The 22,683-nt window shown below is 39.1% G+C and overlaps 1 pseudogene; it reads right to left on the bottom strand.

The window, feature by feature from the left end:
* LOC122324516 overlaps nt 1-22,683 on the bottom strand; it is a 307,667-nt pseudogene that overhangs the window by 35,683 nt on the left and 249,301 nt on the right.

Raw genomic sequence — 22,683 nt, 5'->3', positions numbered from 1 at the left:
TTGTGAGCGTGAGCAGCAGCACAAGTTCAAAAGCATCCTCGAATTGTGCATTCACACAAAATAAATTAAAAATATACATTTTTGTAATACTTGTATTACTGAAAGGAAGTATTTATACACTACCATTCGAAGGTTTGGGGTCAGTAACATTTTTTCAGATACTATTTATTTAGCAAGGACACAGGAAAAATATTTAAAGTGACATTAAAATCTTTTACAATGTAACTGCAGATTTCTGGGTCACATAAATGCATTTTTTTTACTTTCTATGTTCTTGCAAAATATAAGTGACAGAAAAAAAGACATATAATAATAATTATAATAATTACAAAATATTTCTGTTTCATATAAATGCTCAGTCTGATAACACTAAGCATCCAACAAGCATTTTAGAATGATTTCTGAAAGATCATGTGACAGTAAAGACTGGAGCAATTGCTGCTGACAATTCAGCTTTGCCATCATAGGAATAAATTACTTTTTAAAATACATTAGAATATAAAACAGTTATTTTAATTGTGATCATTTATCACAATATTCCAATTTACAAAAACTGCTATTAATGCCAAACAATTCAATGATAATATAATATAATACAATCTATTTAAACCCTCCGTAAATCATATATTAAATTTGTCTGTATTTCTAGATTTTTGTATATAAGTCTCTGATGAAGTAATAAATAATACAATATAAAGTTATATATTCGATCCGCTTGTAGTTTGGAAAGCAAGCTTCCGAATTAGTAGCTTCCACAAAACTGCGTTTAGTCTTGAAATTGAAGTCAATAGTGCATGTTTTAAACCTGAAGCTATTTTAAGCTTAAAATGTAGCAAAAGAGTACATAATTGAGCGGGAACATGTCTAGCCTAGCACAAGAGTTGCATCTCCCCTTGATGATGTTGGCTAGGGATCTGTGTCTGATCAAGCTGGTGACCCATCAGTGAGTGTAACTGGTGTTAAAGATGCCTGCAGCTACAGGCCTGGACCTGCTGATGAAGCAGATTGCCCTGGTGATTGGGAAGGAGACAGAGAGAGAGAGAGAGACAATAGAGGGAATTTTTACTTCTCCTCTCAGTCTGATACCATAATAAAGATGACATAGTAGAGAGCCGCCTCTGGAAAGCGGTCATAGCACACTCCCACAGTCACACACCCTTGTGTCCTTGCCGCTGTCATTGTAATTGGACACGTAGCCAGAAAATATAAAAAAGAGCCTTTTTTAACAACAGCGTGGGTGTTAAACCATTCTTAATGAGGAAAATGCTGCCATTTAGGAGGCCTGTAAATTGTGCTTAAGGAAAGATATGCAGGGGGAAATAGTGACGGGCAGATATGAGTAAAACGACTCACTGCCCTGGAGGAAAAGCAGGCCATTCACTCTCATCATGATGCATGATTTCATTAGGAGTGCAGGGATATTTACTAATACTAATTGGGAGAATCATATGTTCTCACTGAAGGCAATTAGTCTGAAAGGTCTATTTATAGGTTCTGCCTGTAGTACCTGCCATATTGGATAAATCACATCGAAAAATATCAATTAGCAAAATTATACTTAGATGCCACCTTGAACAGAAATGCACTTCAGCGTCATACACCTGTTTTAGTCTTTAAAGACAGAAAATGCAAGGTGCGAATGCATCTGTGAGCAAATGACGAAAGTACAATTCCTTTTTTAAGTTGGCACTTGTACTAGGTAACTATGAATTAGACATGTAAAAACAAAAAAAAATCAAGCTTATGTGCCACACATTTCTGGTTTTAAATTAAATTTTAAAGATTACATTTCTAAAGAGAAATTATAAAAACAAAATGCATGAAACTTACTTAAAAGTTTGAGGTAGTAATATTTTTTAAAATTACATTGATTAAAAGTGCTTTTGTTTCACATGAACGCTGTTCTATATTTATCAGGAATATTAAAACATATTTTCCGCATTGATAATAATAACAAATGTTTCTTGAGCAGCAAATCAGCACAATAGAAGGATTTCAAAAAGCTCTTAGTTTAAAAATGGCTATCCTAGGAATTAATTGCATTTAAAATAGTAAATAGTTACTTGAAATTGCAATATTTTGTAATATTACTGTATTATTTTAGAGTATATAAAAAAATGCATTTTAAGTGAAAATAGAAGATTTCTTTCAAAAACGTTACAGACCCCAAACATTTGAACAATACTGTATATTGTATACATTTTTGGAATTATGACATTGAGTTTTTACCAGTTAAATATCCTGTGTAGCACATCACATTATGAAAGTAAATTGGTTGCGAACTGTGTTGACTTTAAGTGAATGTATGCAGCCTGACCTGAACAGCTCTTGTGCAGCCTCCACGGCAACTGCAAAAACAATAAAAGCAAGAACAATGAGTGAGGAAACATTTCAACATTCACCACACAAAGAAATCATATTATTATGAGCAGACTAATTTTCTGGGCTCTTCTGGTCCACCTGTCTAATCAATAGTCTACTGCTGACGATCAGTGATAATTCATGAAAGGCATTAAAAGTCAGTTATGGATTGAAAGTGGGGAAACGGAACTGACCATTGATTAAGACTATAGCTAATACCATGTGAGTGCGTTGTACCTCGCACACCTTTAGATCGTGTTCGATGACGCTTCTCGGCTGCATCCACCTCCATCTGGAGAAAAGAAGCAGCAATTAGCCTGACCTCCATCTACTATCAACTGTGAAAGCAAGTGTAAAAGGCAATGATGTCTGCAGCAAGCACGGCTTTGAACTGCACTGAACTGCTTGAGAGTCAGATCATAGATGATAAAAGAACGTGTTTATTATGAAAAATACAGACTGTGAAACACGGATAACTATTGGTGGTCATGCAGTACGTGGTTATCATGCATCGCTGTTTATATTGCATGCTGTAAACATGTTTTTTTGTCTTATTCTGTTCCCTAGTTGTAGATCAGTTTATAATGAACACGCATTTGGTCAGTTCCACTGGACGCTAAACATTGGAAAACATTACACCTTTGTGTTGTACAAAATGCTTTATGCTTTTTTATCAAGAAAAACTATTATTTACATACATAATGTCATTAAGACATTAATACATAAACAAAAACACATTTTTTAAGTACTTTACTTCTTCTGTAATACTTTGAAGATTGCAAGATTGCTTCTCTTGCTCATTAGGGATAAAAGATAATTAAAAGCAAAAAAATAAGGCTGTGTTTTCTTATGACTTGAGAAACTTTACACATGAATGTAGTAGCGTTTGATGCTAGGTGCATTCTGGAAATGACCTAGCAATCTCCTGGTTAGTGTACTGTACTTACAGATTAAGTCTTGTAGCGCTAGAATGGTTTGTATAATTTAGATTTTTTCTGTTCAGTAAACAAAGCAGCACAAAATATGATTCAACACGAACTATCATTCAAAATGTAAAGCCAGTAAGACTTTTAACTGTTTTTGAAAGTGCAAACACATTATAAAAATTTAAAACTGCTGTTTTCTATTTTAAAATCGTATTTTAAAATGCAGTCTATTCCTGCTGGATCGACACGTTATCATGTCATCATGGTAAATATAACTGTTCAGTATTTTTATGGAATCCATGTAGTCTCTCATAACCAGACCTTCAGACTAACAGCAGAAGCTCTGAGGAACTTTGTCTGCTTTGACTACCAATCACGTTTCATTTTGTGACGCGTCATGTTTAGGCGTGTGGAAATGTTGCCACAAATACGGTGTGTAAAATCTCAAGCGTATTTTAAAGATTCAATACCGCGAACTTACATACAAATATTAAATATACTTTTGAAAATGCAGCATTAAGTTTATCCTGATAAGTGCGCGTCATCACAGTTGTGTGTCTTTCACGGCTTTCTACTTTTGTTAAGGAGTTCGGCGTCACAGCAACTTTTTCCAGGCGGAACATTAAAAACGCGACACACACACATCTCCAGGAAATCCTGTATAATTATCCAATCCGACGTCGACTTCAAAACTCTGAAGTATTTCCAGATAAGTGTGCCATATGCGTATGTGTTTAGCCAAAAATTGCAGCTTTATTGCCCAGAACAAAGTAAAAGTAAAGCGTCTTACCTGAGATTTACTGGTTGATGGTGGGACAGATGTGTTTTGTGAGGAGCGCCTCCTGTGTGGTGCGATTAGGCAGAATGGTCCGCTGTGTGTCCCTCAAAGCTGTTCCTCAAAACTCATTTTCTGTTAAAGGAAAGAATGCACCATCATTTGTCATGAACTGCAGTCGCGTTAAATCTGCAAACTGATATGCGGCACTCTTATAAGAAAAGACATACAGATGTCTGAAGCTATTCGGGGCCTCCATTATCACAGTATCACAGCGAGGAAAAAAACAAGCAAAAATCTGTCATTCTGCTTTTGTTTTATAATATAATAAGTGACAGGGGCAGCTTTTTAAAGTTTAGGAACATGCATCGTTCATAAGGAATAAAGTCACCTATATTTATTTTTTCTGTTTTGAGGGAAATATGACAGTCTTTAAGCCTTTGTGTACAAAAGCTAAATCGCTGGGGAGTTTTTTATTTTTGAACTTTTTAAAATAAGGAAACAGAGTCAGTATTCTTTTCTGAGGTGCTTGTTTATAATATAATATGAAGTAATATATTATTTAATAATAATATTATCATATAACATAATGCAATACAAACAATGAACTTTTCTTTCCAAAAACTGTTTTTCAGCCACACACACACTCTAACATATTGAGTGCTCCAGTCCTCTGTCAACAAGCTAACACTTCTATCTCATGCTCCTTGCAAATCCTGTTAATGTGTGTGCTGGTGCACTTGGTGTGTGTGTGTGTGTGTGTGTGTGTGTGTGTGTGTGTGTGTGTGTGTGTGAGAGAGAGAGAGTGAGAGAGAGAGAGAGAGAGCGAGCAAGAGGAACAGATACAGATTCGCATGTGCATGCAAGTATTTGTCAGCTCCAAGGCCAGTGACACAAAGGGTGCTCTCCAAATGCTGGAGATGTCTATTGAAAACCTTTCAATGACAGAAATACAGACTTGAACAAATTTCCTTAGAAAGATGGATCTTTGTGCGTAACACCTTCTCACGTCCGCCTCACACACACACAAAAATGCACTCGCTCTCACGCTGCCCCTCTTTCCGCTGATAGATCGCTCAATCACTCACACTGGGGCAATATGGGAAGCTCTCATCTGAACTTCACTTGGTCAAATCAAAGCATATGAGCTCCAGCTGTCCCCCAGTGGCAGCGATCTGGCCCAGCTTGCTTGTAATTGGGGGAAAACACTGTTTAGTATTCATGCCCAACACCCTTCTGTCTCACATAAAGTGGGACATACAGCTTCAAAATCTAATCTCTCTCTCTCTCTCTTTTGAGAGGAGAAATATGGGCTCTTTTAGAAGAGTCTGCAGTCTCAGAGCTCTGCATGTCCTATCCAAAAGCAACGTTTCCCCATGCGAACCCTGCATACCTGCGGGCTGCGTCTCACACGTTACGCAGTTTCAGTTACGACAGCAGATAGCCTCGGGTTTATCTGAGCTTGCTAAGGATTTGATTTTTAAGGTTTAGTTCACCCAAAATGAAAATTCTGACATCATTTACTCAACCTAAAGTTGTTCTGAGCCGCCATGGCTATGGCTTTTTTGTTTTTGAGGAACAAAAAGTGATGCATATGACTTAAATTCAGTTTTTCTTGTGTTGAGGAAAAAGTAGTTAAACCTTTTTTTCTCAAGTCAGATCTTTTAATTTAATCATTTAATGTAGTTCACAAAGCCTGAGTTCAGGAATCAGACTGAATCGGTTTGAGAGTTCAGCTTATTGACTCAATGATTTGGTCACAGCATTAAGAGCTCACTGGAGGAAAATATCAATAAATTAACTTAAATGCTGTCTTTTCCACACAAAACTATTATATTATTTGGAACACTGTAAGTATAGTTGTATGGACTACTTTTTTTATGCTTTAATGGTTATCTTGCATCTTTTGTAAATCTTAGAAGATTTAAATGAATTATTATTAAATTTATGGAAAGTTTGACAAAGTACTGTTGTTTTTACAAAATGTGCTTGCCAGAATATTTAGGTAAAAAATAAAGTACAAAATATATAAACAACTTCACAAAACAACTTGTAATTTTTACATTTCAAAACTGCTGTAATTTACAAGAAAGGGAAAAAAGAAAACATTCAACTAGTGAATTCAAAAGCCATTTTCAGTTGAATTAGCATAACTCAACTTAATTTTTATACTTTAACACATACCGATGACTAAAATAATAATAACACAGGTGGTAAAGAGAAAGGCACATGATGAATTTTAACTTACCTACCTATCTTTTTCAATTGTGAAATAATGATGAAACTTTCATATTACATATTACTTTTTTTTTAATTAACAGAATGTCAAAATAATTTTGCAGACTACAATCATTGTGCATCAAAAAAATAGTTGTGGTCTTTCAAGAGAGAGAATCTTCACAATTTTAGCATCAGACCAAACTCTTCAAAAAAAAAAAACCCTTGCCCAGGCATTCGCCTGGCAGGACTGTTGTCACATCCCATTCATCTAAAAACTGCTCCAGATGCACAGCACCACTGTGAGCCTCTCCACCACGAGTGTGTGCATGTGTGTTTGTGTGAGTGTGCATCACGCCCAGTCATCAGGAACAGAGTGACCTAGTCAGAGAGACATGACCCTACAACCCTCAAGGCTCTGCATGCAATCTCTCCAGCTAATTTCCCCTCAACCCTGCCTAACATCACCCCGCGGACAGTCAAAAAACACTGAGCATTACAAATCCAAAATCATATTTACTGTCGATTCATGACACATGTTTGTCTGTTACGTTAGGCGCTGGTGTCAGTGACCCTGAGATTGGTCTGGATTTATGTGGTGTGACCGGTCAGATTTGCTTGGCTGGTTGTTGCCTGGCCCCAATTCAGATGGCATCATGTCTACAAGAGCCTGAAACAATCACGTCATGAGACATTATTCATTTTGCATTCTCTGATTTAAAAAACGTTGACGTTGACTGCGTTCAGTATGGAATACTTGCCTACAATAGCGCACTGAACACTGCACATTTAAACTTTTTTTAATAGTTAAAGAAACAGTAGACGTTATTCATCTACTATCTTTTTGTCATTGCTATCAGCTCTTAAATGCAAGAGGGTGATACATAATTAATGTAAAATTCTTAACATTTAGAGCGTGATCAAATAATAAGTGATAATTAAGGATATTACATTTGTTACCTACTGTTCCATGGTTTGGGGTTGATAAGATTCTGTTGGTAATGTATGAAAGGCACGTCTTATGCTCATCAAGCAGCATTTATTGGATCCAAAAGTACAGTAATAGCAACAGCAATATTGTGGAAAATAACTTTTCTGTTTGGGAATATTTTATAATTTAATTTATTCCTGTGATGGAAAAGATGAATTTTTAGCCTCATTACTCCAGTCTTCAGTGTGACATGATCCTTGAGAAATCATTTTATAACTGAACTGGTGCTCAAGAAACATTTGCTATTATTATCAATCCCAAAAACAGTTGTGCTGCTTTAGAAATTTTGTGGAAACTCTGATACAATTTGATGTAAAAAAAAAAAAGTGAAAAAGCAGCTGAAAAACCCAGAAAACTTTTGTAACAATCAAGTCCTTGCTTAAAATAATAAAAACCCAATTGTATTGCATATCATTTTCTGGTTTCTCTCTCACAACCACTGTGAGATACTATAATCCACATAACATACATTTTTGTATTCTACAGATTTTTGCAAATATATTGTAGTAGGTCATATGTGTTTCCTATGCAAGCTGAACAGAGCATACACACTATATATTACAGAAACAGTGAGAGAGCAGCATGTTAGTATGCTACATCCTCCTTTTGTCTGCTGGAGAATAAAATCCGATGGTCAGTGTTTGAAAATGTTTGGCTGCTCAATACGGTGGTATATTTAGTCAAGAGCTTCAAAGAGTCTAGACTTCTGCTCTACCTTATCAGTCGGCGTGACTCACTCGGTGTGAATGCGACGGTAATGCAAATTTGTGTGTGTGTATGTGTGTGCACATGTAATGCAGATGCCTGCAAAGAGTCTAGCCAGAATTCCAATCACCGCACAGAGTGGAGAGTGTGGGCTGCTCGCATTTTCCAGTCCTCATTTAGAATCAGAGCACATGCACAGTAGAGCTCTTCATTATTAGCTACATGACTAGCCACGAAGCCATAGGTTATAAGCAGAATGTGAGCGAGAAAACTGGATCAGCCTGAAATCACAACTACATCAGCGGCCCCTAATTGCGGGTATTTTGAGAAGAACGCTTCCTTGCGTTCAAAACACAGACTGGCACATTTCCCGTTTGAGACGGCACACGAGCTCTGAGGACGTTTCTCGTAAGTTTCCTAATTTAAGTACTAATGAAAAACTCTCGATCTGCCAGATGCAGCTAATCTACAAATGGCCTCGAGTTGAGGGCTCTCAGAGTCTGACTCAACCCATATAGTGCATGGCATGGATGTGATCCACAAAGACACTCGGCGCTAAACAATGAAACAAACCCATCTTCCATCCTGATGCACTCTATCGCATCCTCATCAAAGGTAAGGCTGGAGAACAATGCCTCCCTCTCCATCTCTCTCTCTCTCTCTCGCTTTACCTCTCTGACTCTGACTCTCTCTCTCTCTCCTGGGGCCTCATTCTATTCCATCAGGCAGAGAAGAGCTTTAATTGCCCCCTGCCATTCTCGAGGCTTGCTTATGGAGAGAGAAACCCGTGCCATCAGGTCTTAATGATGCCTGGCAGCCGCGTGGGATCCAACCAACACGTCGTCAATGGCAGCGGAGGCACCAGAAGTCCTCTCTCCCAGCGACGGGAAAGGCGAATGCTTCCTGAGACTTCACGTCTCAGAGAGTGAGGAGCAGTTCAGCGGAAAATAGCTTTTGGCCCCTCATTCGACAACCTAAGTTGGTGCCAGGCCCGGAGGAGATGTGGGCACCCAGACTGCCAGAATCGTCTGACAGGAAGAAATCGCATGTTACCCATCAGATTATACCAGCGATGACTAGCTGAGAGCTAATGGATGCAGTCAAATGTGTTGGTTTTTCCAGTATCTCTTATTCTAGGATTTGCAGAAGATGTGTCCTAATTTCACCTAGAATTTCTGTCGCATTTATTTAAAGTCTATTTAATAATTACACCGAAAAAGAAAAATCAGATACAGTAGTCTAAGCATTTTCCCAAATTAAAGCACAAACCTCGATTAAACACAGCACAAATGCCATCCCATGACACATAACGGAGGTGAAAATGTCATGATGAACTTTGCAGCGCTTAGCTTGTTCACAATGCGGGGCACCTTGCAGCTTGATCTGGCCGCTTTCACACCATACCTGCTAATTACATCTCCTCCTCTACACTACAGCAGCCCGCTGGGCTCCACCACGCCTTACCTCTGCAGCTGGCGTGTTCTCGTGTACGTTTGGGATAGAGAACAGCCCGGCCAGTTCTTACACGTAGATAGGTGTATTTCACACACAAACACATGTAGTCGTGCACAGAGAGCTGAAAAAAAGAAACTATGCCAAAGAGCGTCAAAGAGGTTTGTGAAGCTAAACGCGCCATTCGATTTTTAAAGCCACTGACAATTCAAGGCAAGCGCTTTAAAACCTATTGAGCTGCCTACGAAGGCTGCATTTTAATCCTAGAAGCATTCCAAAAGTAGATTTATTTTCACCACATTTTGCGGGAGCAGTCGTAATACATTTGCGACAAGCTTATGCAGAAAGTCATGCCAGACGACCGCATTTAGGAGTTCTTGAAAATTTGCCATATTTACCTAGTTGCTTTCTAAGAGTCCAGACTTCTGAATCTGTTTGAGACCCAGATGCCGTGATGCGTGACGTCAGGTTTAACAAGACAACTGAGGCCATGTCAATTACAGTGAGACAAAATTGATATTTGTTACAATAAGATGAATTTGCGTTTGCAGTTATATAGATATTTTTCACTGATGAAAAAGACAAATATATTTTGTTTTACTTGCAAGTATGATTTCTGAAGCTAATTTGCAAGCTAGGGCAACCCTTTTTTTCAATATGCCACGCATTCAAAAGTTGGGAAAGTACCGAAAAGCTTCACACTTCATACTGTCACTTCATTAATGCAAACTGTAAAAGATTTGTTCCCTAATGAAAAATAAATATACTAAATCCATTTGAAATACATTTATGTCATGCTAAGTATACTACAAATATAGTTACATACTTAAAGTTTGCTAAACTTTTTTTACTTTAACTTTAACTTGAGCTGAAAATAAAGATATACTGATGTATATTTACATACATAAAACACATTTTAGGCTTAATGTCAAGAAATGTGCATTGTGCTAAGTAGTACTGCAAATAAAGATTAATTATAATTTTTATATTAGTAAGTCTCAAGCAATATGTCAGTAAATATGTCAGTAAAGATTAGATTTATATTTAGTATGAAATATATACAATTTGAACATTTTAGTTGGCTATCATCGTGTTCATAAATAAGCGTTCACACATAAATTCATACTCTAACAAACTAATTTATTTAAAGTCACAAAGACATTTTTTTACATCAACACGTGCCTCAACGAAATTCGAATCATATTCCGAGTTACAAATTTCCCAAAGTGACTTCCTGTAATCGTTCAAATGCTGGAAAAATCGAAAATATGTTTTCCCTGAATCCGACGGAAAAAGCTGAATGCAGCTGAAACAACCGTGAGGGAAAAAGTTGAGATGGATTAGATGAAGTAGCGCATATTTTGATTAGAAATAGAAATGATTCAAAACTGAAAAGTCGCAGTTTTGTCTATATTTTTTAGACTATTCATTAGCCTTGCCTGTGTTAAAATCAACCGTGTGTCGAGTCTCTTGTACAGTTGAATCTCTGTGCATATAGCACCATCTACACAGTATTTCAAACCACTAGCTTACAGTCAAGGTGCCTATCTAAGCAGTAGGCAGTGAGTAGGTTTTGGAACAGAGCTTTAGCTTTTATCAGCTCACAACCATCCGAACCACACGAGAGCCTGACATCTATAACCAAACCCATACTGCTGTCCAAAGCGCTCTTTGTCAACTAATGAGTCTTTCCAGACTCGGTTCATCGCACATCTGTCCAAAAGCGTGCGGTACTAATTCTCCCCGTCTTTATGAGCTTGGTGCAGTGGCGGAATGTGATTAGTTATATGTTGCATTGGGCTCTGTCCCAGCTTTGTCACCAGGCGAATTCTAATCAGTGAGGCAAATCAGCGCGGATTGAGCCGAGATGGAGGAAATATGATTTTAATCAGCATGCAGCGCTCGTGCTCCTGTCTGTCTCATTCACAACGCATTCAGAGACGGAGAAACCATGGAGCAATCAGCCCAGACCTCCGCTGCGTCCCTATCGAGAAGGACGTGCTTTAATTACCACCAGCCAAGGCTCCTTTCTCTCTCTCTCTCTCTTTCCTTGTCCCTCTCCTCTCTCTCTCTCTCTCTCCGCTTCCTAAAATGAATAATTGCAATAATGAGCCATTTTCATCTAGCTCTCCTTTACCAAAGGATGACAAAAATTACTCATCTTGTTAAAAACCCATATCTACCACCAGCGTTTATGTGGGAAAAGGGAATATGATGTTGTTCGTTGTGCTTCGAGCCGTGCGCAGGCTGTGTACTGTACTGTAGGCACATTTGGCCCTAATGAATAATTAGCAGTGTGTTTTAGCTGAGTCACTGTGCTGGAGGGCCTGCACTGGACTCTAATGGAGGTGTTGCCTCACGTCTTCCATCACAGGACTGTCCCCAGTGAGCCAGTGCATGGCAGCCTGTGTGAGGCACGGCAGTGTGTGCGTGCGCGCGTGTGTTAAAAATAACAGCTCTCCCACTTCATGACTCATTCTATGAGCTCTCTGTCCGACACTCCCAAACAGTGTCTGAAGAAAGAAACCCTAGAGCCAACTCCTTAATTTACTGACTGGTCATTCCTTACCATCTTTATGTGTGTGCTTGCCGCTATACGTTCTATATAAATATCCCCATAGTTAGTTTGTATAGGCAGAATACGCTGCCCACTGGCGCTTCGTGCCAGCCCTGTTATATGATGTTGTTATGTAACTTTTCACAGGGCTGGTCGACAATGACAACCGAAGGTGAGAACGACAGATGGAACTACAGATGCCACCAGTGCGTACGCATGATTTACTCAGACTAGAGACCGGACAAACTGTGGCAGACTAGCAAACTGCTAAAATCCATAATTTCAGACCTGTTTGCAAAAATATCGGGATGAAAGAGCAGCGCGCTATTGATCCTGGACACCATTAAGCGCACATACGTCATGAAAAAATCATCTTATTAATCTTAAAATTGCCATCTTTTCCTCCATAATGCCATGTAGATGGTGAAATGGATTCTAAAGTTGGTTCTGGACTTAGTTCTATCATACCGGCTTGTTGACTGGATGGAGGAAAATCGATTTAGCACATTTTAATTAAAAATAAGGTAAAACACTAAAAAAGATTAACAATTCACATGCATTTAGAAAGTACATTTTTGGTTTAAGTTGAATTTAATTACATACATCGGCAAATTGTTTTAAGCATAAATTTAACTAAACCAATAAGTTTTTTTGTAAGAGAAAATCAAAAAGGAGATTTGCAAATAAGGAAAAGAAAAGAAACTAGAAAATACTTCTTAATATCCCATGTGATTTTGTTAAAAGTAATTTGATCTTGTCTAAGGATGTTTAGATATTTTTCCAGGAAAACGAGACAAAATACTGATTGATTGAGCAACGATTTTTTTTTTTTTTTTTTTTTTTTTTTGCAGTGCACAATAGGAAGCATGACTGATTATATAAACATTAAAAGCAATTAAGACAGTGCTTTCACAAAAATACATCCTTCTGTCATCTTCTAGGAATTCAAGAGCCGTATATCTTCATCCGATGCCAGAGCAGCAGAACCTGTTCACCTCTTTAGAATGCTTTGTATTCTGTTAACACACTCCTGCAACAACAACCCGGCAACCCGTGTCTATGTCTGCAGACGCAAAATACCCACTCATGCCCATTTGAGCTCTCTAATGTACTCCATCCTCCTTTCTTTTAGAACAACACATAAAGTAAAAAGACTGAGCAGAAACCAGATGATCTCTTAAAGAGCTGAACTCGTGTAATCACCCCAGATTAGTTATTAAGGGAAAATGCCCCGCTGCACAAACACACACAAAAGGAATCCTTTTCACATTCAAAAAGAAAGATGAGTAGAGGCCCTCCATTTACTCCCCCTCCCTTCCACGGGTCTGCAAATGCAACAGAAATAGGCCTCCATATGGCCTAGCTCATGTTGTGAGATGCTCTCACCGATTAGAGTGAATCATCGCCATTATCGGATAGCGCGTGTATGCGTTGCGCTTTCAACACACAGACTCGATAGCTTTCCTGAGTCATTGTGTGCATATATGGGGCGAATCAGGTCAGTACTGGTTGGAGAGTGGATGCAGTCTGTGGGGACGAGGACCTATGGAGTTATACACCAGTGCTTGTTTTCGATGGCTGCCACCAGCTTACAAATTCTTGATGATCGGATTCACTTGTAGAATTGGATTCGATGATTCAAGAGAGTCTTGGATATGGCTGAGAATGACTGACTCTGTATTTGTACAGAGAACAAAGGTGCATCCCGATTTTTACTATTCAATGCCGTTTTCTACAAATAGTGTATTCAGATTTTACATTTCAAGTGCACTGATGATAGACATTTAAATGGAAAAGAAATTGTGGAACATTGGGCGATTCATGCATGCAACATGAAATCTTCAAAAATTCATACATTAGTACATGGTCGTAGTGTATATTACATAAGTCGGGAAACTCAGAGTCTAAAACTTCCCTTCTCTCTCTTTATTTTTGTTACTCTCAGATAAATACTGCTATGGATAAATGGCACCCTCTCTGCAAATCATTCTGGTTCAGTTTTAAATTAGACAACCAGCACCATATTTTTAAAGCTGTAGTCCGTAGCCCGCTGCTCTAGCGGTTAATAAACAGAACTTCGATGCGTCTTGCTTGAGATGGAGGATTGTAGCTGGAGTCTCTTCTCTCTGTTAATGTCAGGTACGGGGCTACTCCATGCGGTACCTACCCAAACCATAGTGAATGAGGACAAGCCAAAAATACGGTTTGGAAAAATGGATTCATGGTGTACTAAGCATTATATAAATGTACTCAATTTTAGATACCAAAAAGTTACAGACTGCAGATTTAATGTTTAATATAATCTAGATAAAAAAAATTTTAATTTACCCTATGTAGTATAGATTTTTATTATTATTATTATTATATAATTTTTTAAACTATTCAACAAAATAGAAAATGTTTATAAACCTATTAAATACTTGATTCTGATTCTGGTGAATGCATTAGTCAACAGTCAGATATTTTATAATATTCTCCGACGTCCATAACTTAATGTTAAATATTAAACCAGTTATAGAAAGCTGAACCTGGCATTTACAGTACTCCCGCGTTATCATCTCTTGTTGAATATAAATACAAATGCATTACATAAAACCTGTTTCTCAGTTATCCAGCTGCAGTGAAAAGAAGAAGCCTCTGTAGAGCAGATCTGCACAAATAGACCTGTTTTTTCGAAATGACTTTATAGATATGACCCCTGAGGCAAACAGATAGTCCCCCTCCCATCCCATGCCATTGGTTGAGTCAGCATTTATGTGTCAGATAAAACGCCTCAGTTTATAGTTTTTAGTTTAAGTTTTAGAGTATTTTTGGGTAACCTTATACATTTAGCGTTGCATAATTATATGTTCAGATTAATTTTATTACTCAATTATTGCTCATACACTACTTTTCTTTTAGCCGTTATAGTTTTGAAATTACATTTTGCAACTATATTATGTCATTTAAAACCACCACAGTCCTAATTTAGCCTGATACACTGCTGGGCTGCAGATGTTTACAAGGGGGTGAGAGGTAAAGCTGGATTTGTTTTACACTGCATGCCTGCTGATCCTCACGAATCAGGGATCTAACCTGGGCTGCCCTGAATGTTTTATTCACCTCCACAGAAATCTCTCATTCCCTGTGGCTGTTTGCAGCTGCACTTCAGTCTTCTTTTCTTTCTTTCTTTCTCTCTCTCTCTCTCTCTCTCTCTCTCTCTCTCTCTCTCTCTCTCTCTCTCTCTCTCTCTCTCTCTCTCTATTTTCTCTCTCTCTCTCCCTCACTCTCTTAACTCAACTAGAGGTCACAGCAGCATCTAATGTAGATCAGGGCTTCCCATGAAAATGGCAACAGAATAATCTAAAGAGAGAGTGTTGTAGCCTTCATATACAATAACTTGTTTGAATCACGATGGAACTCTCTAAGAATGACAAATAGCAGAGATAACACTCTATACAACGACACTATGTATATATATGTGTATATATATATATATATATATATATATATATATATATATATATATATATAATCCACCTTTATTCATAATACAACTGTTGATTCAGAGCTACATTACACTTTCTCAGTGCCTACATCCAGTCCTTCCATCTTTTCTGTACTGAATTCTGTTGGGCACAGAGACAATTTACTAATAGTGAAAAAGTTGGAAAATGTAAAATTGGATTTCTGTTCTTAGAATAAAGATGTTTTTTTCAATTCAAGCGCACTATTACTAATGCTTTTTCAAGCATTCAATATGAAATGACAACACTTTGCCATTCACACGCCACCCAGTCTATAAAAGGATAGTGTTGATGCTAAATCTTTACTTTCCACGTCTGTTTAGAGTATTCAGAAAGCAAATATATAGAGACACATATATTTACATTGGCTGAATATGAAACATTTGTTCTCAAATATGTTTAATTTCTTTCTTTAAAATTGAATTATACTTTTAATTACATTTACTTCCTTTTTCGTTGCATTTTTATATGAATTACAAATAAAATTTGCATACAAACACGATGAATGAGGTTCAAAAAATATCCTTATGCTTTGTTGTGTATGCGTCGTCATCACAAACCACTGCAGAGTGAATCATATGCTCACTAGCACCAAAATCATTGATTCAACCCAAAAAATTCCCATATAAATATTCATATACGAAAAAAAAGAAGCTATTGAGATATTGTAGTTTCTTCAGTCTTAATGAGCATGGGTGAACACTGAATGGCCCGCTGGGTGTGTATATGTGTGTGTCCATGCTCATCCAGTTAATAAAGCCTGTCTGTCCAGCCCGACAACATTTCTGCTTGGCACCATGATTCAGCTAAAACTCCACCATTAAAACCTTCAGAATTTACTTAACCTTTCTGCAAACTTTTTGGTACTGAACACGGTAGATTATGAATGGTATTAAGCGGCTTGGCAGTTTAGTGTCATGCTAACACCAAGAAGCCCAAGAGTTTCACTCAACTTGGAAGTAACATCTGCTGGAACCAAAGGGGAATTGAAAAGTTTGGCAGAGCATGGCACGGAAGTTTGATAGAGTAAGAATGAGAAAATCTCACTCACGTTGATAGCATAAGCACTGACTAGCGGCATTTGTCTGATGGTATAGGACTACATTATAACAGAGAGCAATTACGCGCAATCTTACGCCAGTTATGCTAACTAACCTATGCATGGTATGTTTTGCAATATACATCAAATGTCTATTCCACATCCAAAAAGCTATAAAAATCAGATTTTATAACAAACCGGTTGTATATATAAACACTCTCATTGTGCATTGTTAGAATTGTGATGACATTATTATGACTAGAATGCTGATTCTCGCCCCGATGGCTCTGGCATTTCAATGAGCGTAGCATCAAAATCTGCACGGGTACTGTTGAAGTATCACTTTAAAAATGCTAAAACTAGTCAGTCATTTCTCAAAACACAAGCTCAGTAAAAAAAAAAAAAGCCACAGACAAAATGAGAAAAGCGATATAAGCATAAATAAATGGGGTCAGGATAATGTGCATGTCTCGTTAAATGTATTATGCTGTAAATAAATGAAATCCTATCTAATTTTGTTCTTTCCCAAGCTGCCTTCCTGCTTGATGCTATTTTTATCAAACCATTGCCACACATCAGACACAGTGGTTGGTTAGTGACCTTTGGCTGTGTGTGTGTGTGTGTGTGTGTGTGTATGGGGTGGTTAAGGGGTGGTGGGGGTTGGTTGGCGACTCATTAAACCTGTAAGATTGTGAAATGAGGCAAAGTTTCTCTCTCCTCTCAGTTTTCCTTCTCCCTCCTGCTTTTCTCACTGTCTTTCTCTCTCTCTCAGCGTGTAAATGGCTCACCGAAGCAAGGGAGCCCTCTGGGGTCATGGAGCTTCCAGCTGAGACAAATCACATCTTCTCCTGAGGACCCTTTCTGCCACCTCAGGCCCAGAGCTTACCCTCAGCCCTGCTCCAGATTCTACTGATCCTAAATCTGACACTTTGCTGACAGAAATGCTGAGTAGGGCAGCTTTAAATGTTAAGATTTCTACTGCAGATCTAATGCTCATCTCTGGTGAGATTGTAGCCAGTTAGTTCCAAGACCAAAGCAGAGCTAAAAAGAAAAAAACAAGAACACAAGGGAAGGAAATGAAAGAAAGCTAGAAACATAGTATAAGTCACACTGAGAAAGTCTATATGTCACTGTCATTATAAGCATTTCCTACAGAATGTTGCTAAGATAAAGTTAACTTAACCAACAAGCATTCTTATCCCTAGTCATGAGCTCATCATACCCAGTATTCTAAAGTCTTGACAGCTCTCTCACAGAACTCCTGCTAGGGCGATCTCACTTAGCTGATCAAAGATCAGGACCTCCCATGAACTACTCCTGAGCTATTATTATGACTGAATGCTGACTGCTTTCAGTCCAGTTGAAAAGGACAAGTGCAACAACTTTGATCCAACAATACTCACCCTTCATTGCATATAAACATGTATTTCAGATGGGTACATATGAATAATGCTAGAATATTCTCACAGTACCTGCCTCCATCACTGATGCAGATATACCATTTACCCGTCTATCTGTTATATGAGAATCTGCACAGCAGATAATCTACATTCATTTACATTAAATGCACATTTAGCAGGTGCTTTTATCTAAAGTGTCTTTCAAAGTTTTACAATTAGAGGATGAAATCTTACAACAAGCTAAATAAATGATTCTTATTATTTTAAAATAATACTTGAATTATTATATTTCATTTGAATATTAATTGGTTTTTATAGATAATAACTAAACAAAACATTAAAACTAGCTATTTATTATCATAGAAGCATTATATGTGTAGGTATTTACACATTTAAGTGATAGAAACAATAATATAAAGTTTTTCCTAGAAATTCATAAAATATTAATATTTGAAATAAAGTTAATCATTATAAATGAAAATAAGAAATATGGCTATAATAATCACTATACTCTAACAATTTCTTGCCTTTTAACTAATCTTTTTATTTGTTTGATCTGTTTTGAATTTGGAAATAAATACTAACTTTCCCTTGGTAGAGTCAACGCTAATAATAATAATAATAATAATAATAATAATAATAATGTAATATGTCATGTGTATTATTATTATTATTGTATGTTGAATCACGGAAAAGAAAAAAACAACTCTTCATGGTGATCAGTGTACCTAATTAAAATCTCCTTATGGTGTGCCACTGGTTGACATTTATATAACATATTATACTGTATATAATATATTGTTCAGACCTATAAGTTGCATTGCTGAAAGTATTTTAATGACCCTTAACTGCTTACAAGCAACGCTACTTCTCTTTGTTCCACAGGTAAATCTACAGCCCCATCCTTGACCATACATAACCATTCCAACACAATCATCTTTGAGTCACACAGTCATTTCTACTTAGTGAAAATGTGCTCCTTTTTTGCCAAACATGTACACAGTTAGCCAAAATGGAATAACATTCCAAATCGATTTGCTTGAAAGTATTGCAGATAAATGTCGGGGCTTTACGGTGAAATACATTTTTGGACGCTAATTATTAGGTGTCGTGCGTGTGGGTGGAGCAACCGCACACAATCCCAGTCAGATAGCTATAGCATTGCAGATTCGAAAGCTTGAAGAGGTGCGGAGCTTAGCATCAAGACATTTCTCCTGCAGCCACCTGTGTATTTGGAATGCAATGATGTCTTCATGAGCATATTCGAGAATGTCTTCTTCTCTCAAACCACACACACGACGATCAGCCTTGCCCTCACTTGTTCATGTAAAGACACTTAGGTGGGGCCACGGCAGCACCAGCATGGCAAAACAAGAAGAACAAGAAGTAAGCAAAGTGAAACCTACTGGAAATGGCAGCCTGTCTTTCTCTCTCTCCCTCTCTGTCTCCTCTCACAGTAAGTCAGAGAGTCTGCACCCACGTCTTTCTCTTTCTCACTGGCCTTTTATTTGTCCCCTCAACGCACTCTTTTCACTTCTCTCCTCTATTTCTCCTGGGCTTTCTTGTCAGGCTCAGTATTCCGCCTTGCTTGGAGAGATGGAGAGGAGAGAGAAGGAGTGGAGAAACGAGGAACTGCAGCGCTCTGGAGGCAGTAGAAAGAGCGGGAGGCGAGAGAGAGGAGAGAGAAGGGAAGGAAGGAGGGGAGGAGAGACACAGACAGACAGGGAGAGGGTAGGGAGTTTGAGCGTAGGGAGGGGCTGTGAGCTGGAGAAGTGTGAGATGGTAGAGAGAGCGTGTGAGCCGGTCTCAAGCGGCGACACTGCAGCAGCAAGCCCAGTGTAAGAGCATGCAGGCCAGACTTACCCACCTCTTCTGGCCGACAGACAGACAGCTGAATGGCATGGACCCTAGAAGCAGGAGACGCACAGGCTGCTGGGCCAAACAAAAGGAAGATGGAACTGTCGGAAATAAATACAGCCGGTCTGCCTGAAGGCCTGGGAGACAAAGGGCGGGCTGCAGATATATAACAACAATCAGTGCTCCCATAATGAATTCCAGCGTGAACCAGTCATGTTTCTGGTCACTCCTGCTCTAACCACCAGACTACCAGATCTACCAAGCCATATAGCGTGATAGCGTGTACAGCCAGTGTAGATTATCTGTATTTGATATAGAATAGATTATGTACCAGTAAATATACCTCATTAGAAAATTAAGCAAACCTGTGAGTATACAGCATCTAAATCTACTTTAAATCCCTGCTGACAGCTGGCTTCAATTTAGGTGTACTTTCAATAAAATCTCTAGTGTGATTTAGCTGAGTTTCTATTTTAATCCAAAAACCAAGGCCAGAGGATAGGCATGAAATTCAGTGCTTTTTAAGAAAATTATCAACCACTATGACTTTTGGTTTTAAAAGCATTTTAGGACAACCACATTATTTATCTACCTCTCTTTTTGCAGAATCTGGAGATTTGGTACTTTCAGGCACAGAGCAGACAGCGCCTAGTGCACAGAAACAGGGGAACACTGGACAGCTCCTGGTGCACAGAATGAAAACATACTGGACAGCTCCTAGGGTATGAAATAAAGCATTGAATTGCAGTTCATCTCAGATTTTTCCTCTGATCTTCCTACTCCCACCATGCAGAAAGCAAACCCACACAAAAACAAGGCAGCCTGAATTTGCCTCTCGTAATGGCGTATATAATGTACAGCTATCTTGAAATACCTCCTAATCCATTAATAGAGTTTAATCAGTGAATTAGCAGCAGAAGGAAATGTCAGAGTGGCCAACAGAAGAAATGGAGAAGTGAATTAGTGGAAGAGAGTGTCTGAAATGCAGTGCTGAGGACCAGAGGCGTGAAGTGTAGCGCTGTTCCTCATGGGCACATTTGCCACAGTGGGGCCGTCGGGAAGCGCAGCCACTGTGGCAGTACGCGCCAGGCAGACTCCATTAGATGGAAATGCATATGTGCCAGCGATATCCCCAGAGCTCATGTCTGCGCTGGTATTCACGACAAGGCTAACCATTGTGACTATACGATACACGCTGTGGCTTTCTCAAAGCGGGAACCGCGCGGCTGCAGTCATTCAATGTGCCGCGTGCCATGATGGGTTCTTAGAATAGCCTACGCCGCATCTGCCTGAAAAACAGACGATGCGATGAGCTCGACGCGGTGGCTTCCTGGCTTCGCGCTGCGCGCGTCGAATCCACCAGTGTGGGAGCTCTGCGTAGCCGCGGTGTAGAGAGCCTGTCACAGACCCTCAGATCCAGCAGATAGAGCGTTTCTGCAGAGGTGAGATCAAATCAAATTCTTAATCCTAAATCGAGAAAATGAAAAACACTGCTCTAGGACCAGGAGAAACAGCCTTTGTGGTAGGGAGATGAGGAGACAAAGGGGCGGGGAAAGAGGCCAGAGAGGAACAGGGAGGCAGCCTCCTTTCGGAGAGCAAAGGGATTTGGGGGTGGAGGGGTCAGAGGGTGGGTGGAGGGGAGGAAGAGCGATGAGTGGGGGGAGAAGGCAGGGGGGCTGGGAGGAGGGGACTGGAGGAGACAGCCATGCACCATGCACACACATACTTCAAGGAAAGGCTGAGGTGAGGGGAGAGAGCGGAAGGGCACAGACATATCTTCCTAGTGGAAGAGACAAATGCATTATGATAGGCACAGGAAGCCTCATATAGGAGCTAGTTTATTTCACAGGAAGCAGTGTATGGGCTGTGACACACTCACACAGTACACACATACATGGGCCTGCTCACGCGACCGATCAACACATACACAAAATACATACCAAGTATAGCAGAAAGCAACACTACGCATATGAATATAAATTACTCGGAGGCACGTAAAATCAGCTGCATAACAAGATGTAGATCTTCTACGGATCTGTTTTCCACGATTTTCTCTCATCTACGCCATCTCTTATCATTAATCTCTCTGTAGGTCTCTGCCTGCTGCAAGCTCTCTCTCATAAGCTGCGCCTGCCAAAATTTGTTGCAGAGCGACAGGAGCACTGACCTTCCCATTCAGGCTCGCCAAGCGAGGCGCTCATCAGCCATGCAAATGGTGTGCATTCATTAGCGGCTGACAGATGGCCTGCTGGAGGATGATGATGGAGGAGAGGAGGGCGTTCTCACACTCATTTGCTGCAGAGGTGGAGAGAAAGGGTAGAGTGCTGTCAGAGGTGTGAGAGTTGTAGCTGGGGCAGGGTGGTTTCAGATCCATTCCTTGAACTGCACCATCATCGAAAAACTGGGTTCGGATACCATGTGACAGTGACGAGGTGCTGGTCTTAGCACATTCTCATTGTAACATGCGTGTGTGTTCGGATGGCAGCAGAGTGTCTTCCTATCATCATTTACATCCACCATGTGTGTTTTTCTCTTGATTATAGCTTGCGTTGGCTCAGTTATATACTGTAGATAGGTATTGGAAGCATATGAAGCTTTATGAAGCAAGTGGATGTCAGACCAGAACAAATTATTATGTGTTTTGTGGAAGTATGGGATTTTCACTTTCAGTCTGTATTTGTTCTTATTTTGAGTGTATTACGGAATACATGAGAGTACACACGCACATTATATATAAGTATGTATGCACACACATGCTGCATGTAGATGTACACAGACAGTGACACAATGTTAACTCTAGGGCTAATGGTAGGTGGATGAACAGGCGGATGGATGGACCAGATGATGGAGGCCAGGGCAATGAACCAGACAGACCGAATGGGGAGGGAGGGATTGAT

The sequence above is a fragment of the Puntigrus tetrazona genome, chromosome 20 (genome assembly GCF_018831695.1).
Source record: "Puntigrus tetrazona isolate hp1 chromosome 20, ASM1883169v1, whole genome shotgun sequence".
In the NCBI taxonomy this organism is placed as follows: Eukaryota; Metazoa; Chordata; class Actinopteri; order Cypriniformes; family Cyprinidae; genus Puntigrus; species Puntigrus tetrazona.
The sequence above is the reverse complement of the archived record's forward strand: the minus strand, read 5'-3'. Positions and strand labels throughout refer to the sequence as shown.